The sequence below is a fragment of the Aethina tumida genome, chromosome 2, assembly GCF_024364675.1.
Source record: "Aethina tumida isolate Nest 87 chromosome 2, icAetTumi1.1, whole genome shotgun sequence".
NCBI classification, from domain to species: Eukaryota; Metazoa; Arthropoda; class Insecta; order Coleoptera; family Nitidulidae; genus Aethina; species Aethina tumida.
The window spans coordinates 4,223,821-4,235,838 of record NC_065436.1 but is presented as its reverse complement, the minus strand read 5'-3'; the positions used below and the strand labels follow the sequence as shown (position 1 = coordinate 4,235,838).

At 22.6% G+C, this 12,018-nt stretch overlaps 1 protein-coding gene across 2 annotated transcripts in view; it reads right to left on the bottom strand.

The window, feature by feature from the left end:
• The window catches only part of LOC109596242 (pleckstrin homology domain-containing family G member 1), a 206,620-nt gene that overhangs the window by 149,905 nt on the left and 44,697 nt on the right, over positions 1–12,018 (bottom strand). The window contains exon 1 of one of the 2 annotated variants that reach the window (XM_049963749.1): positions 5,362–5,446. The exons of the other annotated variant lie outside the window; for it this stretch is intronic. The gene's annotated coding sequence lies outside the window, so the exon portion shown is untranslated. Of the gene's footprint in view, positions 1–5,361; positions 5,447–12,018 lie in introns of those variants that run through there. 2 annotated transcript variants of the gene reach the window in all.

Here is a 12,018-nt window from a genome sequence, read left to right as displayed (position 1 = left end):
TGATGAATTTTTATGTCCAGACACGTTGACAGTTTTCAAAGGCAAATCAAGTGCCTTTTCTTGTAATTCAGGTGGATGTGGTGTGAAAATGTTTTGATATTTACTCTCTTCGGTGGTTGGTTTTGGTATTAATAAATCAGTCCCTGTTATGCTCATTTTTATTCATTTCACAAGATTCTACATCCGATGAATTTGATGTGAGATATTCCCCTTCAAATCTTGTCTCTTCTGTATTTATATCATTTTCAACTACTTTGAAAGGTGGAGAATCTGATGAATTTTTATGTCCAGACATGATGACAGTTTTCAAAGGCAAATCAAGTGCCTCTTCTTGTAATTCAGGTGGATTTGGTGTGAAAGTGTCTTGATATTTACTCTCTTCGGTGGTTGGTTTTGGTATTAATAAATCAGTTTTTAGAAGCACTGTATTTATGAGTACCTGTAGGAAACACTGTACGTAATATATAACTGGAAATGTCTTATTTATTAAGATGTACACACTCATAGTTGTCATTGTGGTCATTTTGTTGTCCACGCGTTTTATGTTCAGTTCTTGGGAAAAGCTCTTCGTCCACAGTTCATTACGGTAATCCGTAATTACACGGTTACAGGAATCATTGAAAGTCATTCGGAACCGCCTAGTTTTCGAGCTCTAGTCCGTCTTAACGACGTCTAGACATTTTTCCGTAATTAGTATGGGTATAAGGTCGGCACGAAGCAAAGAGATTGGTAAACCGTTCCAGTCTAAAATTAGAACACATGCTTGGATGGTGGGTCGGAGGTGTTGTGTTTCTCGCCATTTCTAATTACTTTTCCGTGAAATATTCGTTACTTTCAGGGGCAAATCTCGGAACGGATGAAAGTGACTTCGAGAACGTAACGAGCGTCGGGTTACCATTTGTTCGGGGTCAAATGTGAGTGTGTTAACATACCGAAGGATAATGAAGAGATTCAGCAACTAACAGGAATGTGCACACTGAAACAACCTACTTGGCACTTGTTGACTCTTTGTATATTTTAAATGTAAAGGTTTGTTGGAATTATTTCCAGAAGTTTTGTTCTGATCTTAAGCAAAAATGGAAAAACTGAGATGAGGAGGACCTTTCTAATTACATTAAGAACTCATCTTTGGAGAGCATTTTGAAAAGGAGTCTAGGCACCAATTTTCAGTCTATTTTCATAATTGTGAAAAAATAAAAGAAGTAAAACAGTTATAACAAACAAACAAAATGTTAAAAACAGACACTACAGAAAAACTTACAGGGAAATTCTCTCATAATTCCTCTTGAGAGAATATTCGCCTGCTTTGTGTGTGTGTGTGTGCAGTTTACGTAACGGGTCGCTGAAAACATTAACTCCAGTGTTGATTGAACAATATTCCCGTTGTGCACTTTTAAATACTCCCATATGGCCGTGTGTTTGTAAAAGACGTGTTTACTGACTATTAAGACGAAGTGACACGTGAAATATGCGAGTATAACAAGTCTGTTACTTTATTTCGGCTCCGCCGCCAATTTTTCAACTTACTGCTAAAAACTCCAACTGCAGAACGGAACTTACCTGAAAATCAAATAAAAAAACATTAATTTTTTGATATTGATCCAATGTCTAAAAGTAAAATGCTTAGATTAACCAAATGAATCATTCATAATAGTTAGTTTTAGTTTCAGCCGTACCGTACGTACGATCGAAACAATGTAATTACAGGGCCATTATTTATGACGTAACTTGACCTTATTATTCGACTCGGTTTAAATTACATGGATTTATTACATTAGAACAATGCCGGTGAAACTAATATGCATTTCCATTCGTTCTCAACCTGCATAAAAATATTTATATGCATTCCCGGTGCATTTTTAGAAAACTTGATTTTTTGTATTGTGTATGTGTTTTGTATATCTAATTTAAATTTTCATTTCTTTAATTTTTATATATATACAGTGGTGGAAAAGATTTTGGAATATTTTTAAAAATTGGAAGTAACACTTGTGACAGGTAAATAAATATCCCATACTTTTTTCCACTACTATACATTTTTAAACGCTATTTTTAATAAAATTTTATAGAAAATTATTGCAGCTCTGACGTGTAACTGAAACGAGCTTATTAGTAACAACCACAAAATTAAATATTAAGTTTATGAACATATTTGTAACAGGTAAATAAATATCCCATACTTTTTTCCACCACTATACATTTTTAAACGCTTTTTTAATAAAATTTTATAGAAAATTATTGCAGCTGTTCAATAAATATAAAACTAAAAGAGGTTGTTAAAATTTTTTGAAGAATATTTGATGATTAATTAAAACTTTTAAAAATTTTCATATACTATACTCAAGAAATTTTCAGATATATAAAGAAAAAAATAATAATTTATCTCAGATCACATTTTTTGTTTAGTTTTTTTTATAAATTTCAGTAATTTATAATGAATTTATTTAGTTTTAATGTATAGTTTTCTATATAAATAAGTTTTTAATAAAATTTATTACACCATAAAAATTGAAGAGGTAATTAAATATGACGAGTAAATGAAACGAGCTATTAGTAACAACCACAAAATGAATTATTAAGTTTATGAACATATTTGTAACAGGTAAATAAATATCCCATACTTATTTCCACCACTATACATTTTTAAATGTTTTCTTAATAAAATTTTATACAAAATTATTGAACCTGTTCAATAAATATAAAATTAAAAGAGGATGTTAAAATTTTTTGAAGAATATTTGATGATTAAAAAAAACTTTTAAAAATTTTCAAATACTATACTCAAGAAATTTTCAGATATATAAAAAACAATAATTTATCTCAGATCACATTTTTTTGTTTAGTTTTTTATAAATTTCAGTAATTTATAACAATATTATTTAGTTTTAATGCATAGTTTTCTATATAAATAAATTTTTAATAAAATTTATTACACCATAAAAATTGAAGAGGTCATTAAATAAGACGTGTAACTGAAACAAGCTTATAAGTAACACTCACAAAATAAATTATTAAGTTTATGAACATATTTGTAATAGGTAAATAAGTATCCCATACTTTTTTCCACTACTATATATTTTTAAATGCTTTTTTTAATAAAATTTTATAGAAAATTATTACAGCTGTTCAATAAATATAAAATTAAAAGAGGTTATTAAAATTTTTTGAAGAATATTTGATGATTAATTAAAACTTTTAAAACTTTGCACATACTATACTCAAGAAATTTTCAGATATATAAAAAAAAACAATAATTTATAGCAGATCATATTTTTTTTGTTTAGATTTTTATAAATTTCAGTAATTTATAACGATATTATTTAGTTTTAATGCATATATGAATGAATTTTTAATTAAATTTATTACAACATGAAAATTAAATAATAATTAAATATGACGTGTAACTGAAACGAGCTTATTAGTAAAAACCACAAAATAAATTATTAAGTTTATGAACATATTTGTAACAAGTAAATAAATATCCCATACTTTTTTCCACCACTATATATTTTTAAATGCTTTTTATAATAAAATTTTATAGAAAATTATTGCAGCTGTTCAATAAATATAAAATCAAAAGAGGTCGTTAAATTTTTTTGAAGAATATTTGATGATTAATTAAAAATTTGCATATATTATACTCAAGAAATTTTCAGATATATAAAAAAAAACAATAATTTATATCAAATCATATTTTTTTGTTTAGATTTTTATAAATTTCAGTAATTTATAACGATATTATTTAGTTTTAATGCATATATGAATGAATTTTTAATTAAATTTATTACAACATGAAAATTAAATAATAATTAAATATGACGTGTAACTGAAACGAGCTTATTAGTAAAAACCACAAAATAAATCATTAAGTTTATGAACATATTTGTAACAAGTAAATAAATATCCCATACTTTTTTCCACCACTATATATTTTTAAATGCTTTTTATAATAAAATTTTATAGAAAATTATTGCAGCTGTTCAATAAATATAAAATCAAAAGAGGTCGTTAAATTTTTTTGAAGAATATTTGATGATTAATTAAAAATTTGCATATATTATACTCAAGAAATTTTCAGATATATAAAAAAAACAAAAATTTATAGCAGATCATATTTTTCTTGTTTAGATTTTTATAAATTTCAGTAATTTATAACGATATTATTTAGTTTTAATGCATATATGAATGAATTTTTAATTAAATTTATTACAACATGAAAATTAAATAATAATTAAATATGACGTGTAACTGAAACGAGCTTATTAGTAAAAACCACAAAATAAATTATTAAGTTTATGAACATATTTGTAACAAGTAAAATAAATATCCCATACTTTTTTCCACCACTATATATTTTTAAATGCTTTTTATAATAAAATTTTATAGGAAATTATTGCAGCTGTTCAATAAATATAAAATCAAAGGAAGTTGTTAAAATTTTCTGTAGAATATTTGATGATTAATTAAAGCTTTTAAAAAATTTCAGATATAAAAAAAATCAATAATTTATCTCAGGTCACATTTTTTTTGTTTAGTTCTTTACAAATTTCAGTAATTTATAATGAATTTATTTAGTTTTAATGCATAGTTTTCTATAAAAATAAATTTTTAATAAAATTTATTACACCATAAAAATTGAAGAGGTCATTAAATAAGTCGTGTAACTGAAACAAGCTTATTAGTAACACCCACAAAATAAATTATTAACTTTATGAACATATTTATAACATCTTAAAAATTAAGTAAAAATAAATAAATCTTCAATAAAGTTTTTATGTTATTTATATTACAAAATAGTCATACATTAATTTAAAATATTTAAACAATAACTGTAACTTCATAAGTATGAAGAGTGACTGACTGAGGAACGTCGTTGAAGGCCGTAAATTTGTACGGGATAAATCTCTTAATAAGAAGACAAAAAGACGAGCCACACTTAAATGGCCATCGTAAATCAATGTGTGTCAAAGTACGCATGGCTTAAAGAAATTTAAGCATAAAATCTGAAATTAATAGCTCGTTCCACTCATAAAACTGTAATAAATAAATCTGTAATAAATAACGTCGGTGCATATGTTAAAAAATTTCACAATCCAATCGCTGATTACAAAACGTACTTCATTCATTATTATCGATTCTTTTATATAGAACGCAATGATTTTATACCAAATATGGAGACACCATACCAAACTCGTATGGATGGATGGATGGATGGGATAATCATTAATCCGAAAGGATATAAATTGATTTCAACCACCAAAACGAATCGACAGTGTTGACGAGACGCATTCAAACGCTTAATTATTTAACATACAAAACAAATTGTTTACGTAAAATTAAAATTCAGCTTGTGTAACTTACATAAACGAATGGACGTAATGGAAAATTAATGTCTGGAAATAATCCTTTTCGCATCCGACTCGGCGGCACACTTCACACATGTTTTAACCAACACTGATTCCGAATGCAATTCGCATGTTAATAATCGAGAGAAGTCGCACATATTAAATATTCAGTGTTTTGCAATGTTCATTAACGAATTTAGCAATTCCGATAAACAGTGACAGGACCGGAGAAAAATAATTTTACATTTGCAACAGCATGTTCAGTCAGCGAAGATTAATTGCCTTATTTTTGTCCCAATTTTGAATTTTTGTCATTATTCATACTATTACATTAAGTATTTATCTATATTTTTATTTATTTATTTACTACTTAAATGTATTGTAAAAGTATGGATTGAGAATACTTGAATGGATAATCAATATGTATTAAAGTCTCTATTTAAATAAAAAATAATGAATTAAAAATAATATAATCCTATAATTTTCTACAAAAACTTATTAACTTTAAAATTTAAAACTTTATTTTATTTTTAATATTTGTACAGTGGTGGAAAAAAGTATGGAAACTTTAAAAATTGACTCAGGAAAATGGAACACTGACCTTTACTATTTATTACAATTTTGAAATTTGAAATATTTTTTAAATTGTACTATTTCTTCAAACCATACATCAATAAAATAATCCATACTTTTTTCCGGACCAAATTGATTTTTTATTAAAAAAAAATAATAATAAAAACTTGTGAATATAATAATCATTGTGATTAATGGACCACCTTAAATATTAGAAACAAAAATAAAACATTAAATAACATTTGTAACAAGTAAATAAATATTCCATACTTTTTTCCGCCACTGTAAGTACAAATCATAAGTAACATTTTCTAAAGATAGAATAATAATGTATAATTATATTAAATATATTAAAAAATTCGTATAAAAGTCTTATTAACTAATTTAATTGTTTAATTTAATAGTGAAATTAAAAAATATTATATTAGTATTTATCTTTTTCGCATTTTTTACATATTTTTAGTAATTCTTTACGATTTATTACAATTTTTTTTACTTATAAATTATAATTTTCAATGAAAAATTAATTCAATTTTGAACATTTGAAATATATTTTAAACTGTCACTACTTCTTCAAACCACACATTAATAAAATATTCCACACTTTCTTCCAGACCAAAATTGATTTTTTATTAAAAAAATAAAAACCCGTGAATATAATAATCATTATGATTAATGGATCGACCTTTCAGTAAATTAGGTTTGTTCAGATTTGTAAAATATCAGAAAAAAACATTAAATAACATTTGTAACAAGTAAATCAATATTCTATACTTTTTTCTACCACTGTATGTACAAATCATAAGTACCATTTTCTGAAGATATAATAATGATGTATAATTATCTTAAATATATTAAAAAAATTCGTATAAAAGTATTATTAACTAAATTAATGGTTTAATTTAATAATGAAATTAAAAAATACTATATTAGTATTTATCTTTTTTGTATTTTCTATATATTTTTAGTTAATTCTTTAGTATTTATTACAATTTTTTTTACTTATAAATTATAATTTTCAATGAAAAATTAATTCAATTTTGAACATTTGAAATATATTTTAAACTGTCACTACTTCTTCAAACCACACATTAATAAAATATTCCACACTTTTTCCAGACCAAAATTGATTTTTTATTAAAAAAATAAAAACCTGTGAATATAATAATCATTATGATTAATGGACCGACCTTTCAATAAATTAAGTTTGTTCAGATTTGTTAAATATCAGAAAAAAACATTAAATAACATTTGTAATAAGTAAATCAATATTCTATACTTTTTTCTACCACTGTATGTACAAATCATAAGTACCATTTTCTGAAGATATAATAATGATGTATAATTATCTTAAATATATTAATAAAATTCGTATAAAAGTCTTATTAACTAAATTAATTGTTTAATTTAATAATGAAATTAAAAAATACTATATTAATATTTATCTTTTTTGTATTTTCTACATATTTTTAGTTAATTCTTTACTATTTATTACAATTTTGTTTTTACTTATAAATTATAATTTTCAATGAAAAATTAATTCAATTTTGAACATTTGAAATATATTTTAAACTGTCACTACTTCTTCAAACCACACATTAATAAAATATTCCACACTTTCTTCCAGACCAAAATTGATTTTTTATTAAAAAAATAAAAACCTGTGAATATAATAATCATTATGATTAATGGACCGACCTTTCAATAAATTAAGTTTGTTCAGATTTGTTAAATATCAGAAAAAAACATTAAATAACATTTGTAATAAGTAAATCAATATTCTATACTTTTTTCTACCACTGTATGTACAAATCATAAGTACCATTTTCTGAAGATATAATAATGATGTATAATTATCTTAAATATATTAAAAAAATGCGTATAAAAGTCTTATTAACTATTAAAAAATACTATATTAGTATTTATCTTTTTTGTATTTTCTACATATTTTTAGTTAATTCTTTACTATTTATTACAATTTTGTTTTTACTAATAAATTATAATTTTTAATGAAAAATTAATTCAATTTTGAACATTTGAAATATATTTTAAACTGTCACTACTTCTTCAAACTACACATTAATAAAATATTCCATACTTTTTTCCAGACCAAAATTGATTTTTTATTAAAAAAATAAAAACCTGTGAATATAATAATCATTATGATTAATGGATCGACCTTTAAGTAAATTAGGTTTGTTCAGATATGTAAATTAGAAAAAAACATTAAATAACATTTGTAACAAGTAAATAAATATTCCATACTTTTTTCCACCACTGTAAGTACAAATTATCAGTATCATTTTCTAAAGATATAATAATAATGTATAAATGTATTAAATATATTAAAAAATCGTATAAAATTTAAGTTAATTGTTTAATTTAATAATAAAATTAAAAAATATTATATTAGAATTTTTTTGTACTTTTTACTTATTTTTAGTAATTCTTTACTATTTATTACAATTTTGTTTTTATTAATAAATTATAATTTTTAATGACAAATTAATTCAATTTTGAAAATTTGAAATATATTTTAAACTGTCACTACTTCTTCAAAACATACATTAAAAAATATACCACTCTTTTTCCGGACCAAATCTATTTTTTATTAAAAAAATAATAATACTTCTGAATATAATAATCATTACGATTAATGGACCGATCTTTCAGTAAATTAGATTTGTTCAGATTTGTAAAATATTAGAAAAAAACATTAAATAACATTTATAACAAATAAATAAATTTTCCATACTTTTTTCCACTACTGAAAGTACAAATTTTATGTACCATTTTCTAAAGATGTAATAATAATGTATAATTATTTTAAATTTATTGAAAAATTCGTAAAAAATTCTTATTGTTTAATATAAAGTTTGTTCAGATTTGTAAAATATCAGAAAAAAAAAACATTAAATAATATTTGTAACAAGTAACAGTATGTACAAATTATAAGTAATATTTTCTAAAGATATAATAATAATGTTTAATTATATTAAATATATTAAAAAATACGTAAAAAGGTGCCATTAACTAAATTAATTATTAAAAATAAAATTTTAAAAATTAATTCTTTAGTAATTTATTAATAAAAAAATATTATATATAAAATATAAATATTTTTTTTACATTTTTAGTAATTTTTTACGATTTATTACAATTTTGTTTTTATGTATAAATTATAATTTTTAATGAAAAAATAATTCAATTTTGAAAATTTGAAATATATCTTTAAACTGTTACTTAAAGACTAAATTACTAAAATTAAAACTTTTTCACATTTTTTAACTAATTAATTTAAATAATTAAACAATTGTCTTTTTTATTTAAGATAAAGAATAATAAAAAGTAATACAAAATATTTATAATCATACAAAAATAAAATGAAAAAATATATAAAATGTCTTATGAATATTTATATTTATATGTCAAAAAATATGTGTTTTGAAGAATAAGTATAAGTTACAAAATCTGTAAACTAATATTATTAAATTGTGTTTTAAAAATCGAGGTAAGAACGTCCGTACATAAACACAGTCCCGTTATATTAAATACTCTGAATAACAATTACATATCATACATATAACCGACAAACAGGTCCAGATTGTAACGCAAGTCCAAATCCAAACAAAATTACCATACAAAACCAATAAATTAGCCAGTTCGGACGCCACATGTTCCGAAAATCGACCGGAACACCGCCAAATTTCGGCCGGCGACTCCGGCGCCAGCGCCGAAACACCCGGAAGCCGTTCCGGCATGCGACCGCGTGGTTTTGGCGTCCGGTTTTTGCGCCGACAAGTGGGATGAAATGTTAAACATGTGCGCGTCCCGTTCGCCGTGCGGCGTGGGTAAACCACGGAACGATTTATGCGGCCCGAGAAAACTGACTGATGTGGGACGAGAACGAGATGGACCGGAGTTAGTGTTCCTCGAATACGAATTTTATTGGGACTTTTTACTGTTAACGCGGTGGTCTTGGCGGCGAAACGTTAGATGAACTTTTGACGACGCCTTTTGGGAAAGATGCATAGATAGGATGTTCATTATTGGTAATGGTTGTCTGGAAAATGTAATTTGACTGTCTAAATTATGTTTACATCTATAATTATTTATATTTAAAACAGTAATATTTTAGAATTTCTAATTTCCATTTTGCTACTCTACTTGAGTTAAACCTAACTCTGAATAAGAGGTTTTACTACTAAAAAATTATCTTTAAAATTTGGTGACTAAAAACTTTTAATAGTAAGAATAGTAAAAAAATGTACTTGTAAAATAAATTTTAAAACTTCCATAAATATTTTAAAGGCAATTTTCGATATATAAATAATATTATTCATGTAGTGAATGTTAAAGGTTTAACCTTTTTATACATGAAAATTATAAAAAAAGACTTCAGGAATTCAGGAAAAAATAATAAATAATACAGATATTATTAAAGTATAAGACTTTTTCTTATTCAAATTTAATTTATTATTAGAAATATATAACTTATTTATAATACACGTTAAAATTATGCATAATTAATTATTAATAAAATGTAAAGTGTTACTAAAAATTAGAAATAACATATTCAAAATATTTAATCAAAGGTTTATCTTATAAGGACTTTTTAACTACTTTAAAAATCCTTAAAAATAGTTAATATTTTCTTATAAAATACACTTTTAATTAAATGTTTTGAGCATCAATCATTTCAGAATTTTAGGAATAATTTATATTTTTTTAAATAATTTATTAGATACAATTTAGAAATAAATAATAAAATTATTATTTTGTAATATTTAATTTAATACATAAATTAAAAATAAAATATTGTTAAAAATTTTAAAATTAATGATTTTTAAAAATAATTAATTTAGAGTAAAATTCAAAAAACAAATTACTTACTCATAACATTTAAAAATTATTTTAAAATAAAAAAAAATTGTTGGAAAAATTGTTATAATTACTAAAATTGGTCAAAATTGTACAAAATAGTTAATGTAAGTATATAAATTTGATAATTATATTTTGTTTTGATGATTTAATTATTTTAGACAAGAAAATTATAAAAAAATACATAAAAAAATACATAAGACTTTCTATTTATGTTGAAAAATAATAAATAATAAAGAAAAACTTCTTTGTAATTAAAATTTAATTAAAATAAATAACTTTAGAATTTATTTATAATACATGTTAAAATTGTTAACTATAAATAAAATGTAAAGTGTCACTAAAAATTAGGTATACAATTTTTAGAACGTATAATAAAAGATTTATTTTAATTTAGACTTTTTAACTATTTTTAATATCATTAAAAATAGTTAAAACTGATTGTTTTGAGCATTAATCTTTTGAAAATTATAAGAATATATTATATATTTTAAATAATTTATCAGACACAGTTTTACCCTACATTACAAATAAATAATAACATTATTATTATTGCTTAAAATTCATATTTTTTAATAATTGCTGAGAAAATTATTGCTTTTTTTTCATCGTAAAATTTTTGACAATTCTTAATTGTTTTTATACTTTTACGTATAAAATAGAACTGTAAAGATGAAACTCTATAATATCTTCTTTAAATGTTTTGTACATTTTTGCATAATTTTAGTATTCTTAACAATTTTTAATAATATAGTTTTTAATTATTAGAAACCTCTAAAGAATCATTAAACCTTCGGGACATGTAAAAATTGTATATTTAAATTTGCAATAAGACTGTTGGTCGTTTTTTACTATTTCCCATATTTCTTTATTTAAAATTTTAAAATATACAGTTAAAAATGTTTTTATTCGTTTTTATTTATTATGTTATAAATTATCAATTTCCATTAATTACAATATATTCAGACGTTAAGAATTTTAAGATAATAATAAAATATTATAATTTATAGAAATTTCTTTGCTTCAAATTTTAATGAAAAATTGATTTATTGTGATTTTAAAAACTACATTTAATATTTCTAATTTTTCTTCAAATTTGTTAAATATTTTATTGATTTTTTTTCTATTAAATAAATATATTTTTTGTTCAAAATTTGAGAAACAATAAAAAAAAAATAAAATATATAAAATCTCTTGTTAATATTTTCTATATACTCTT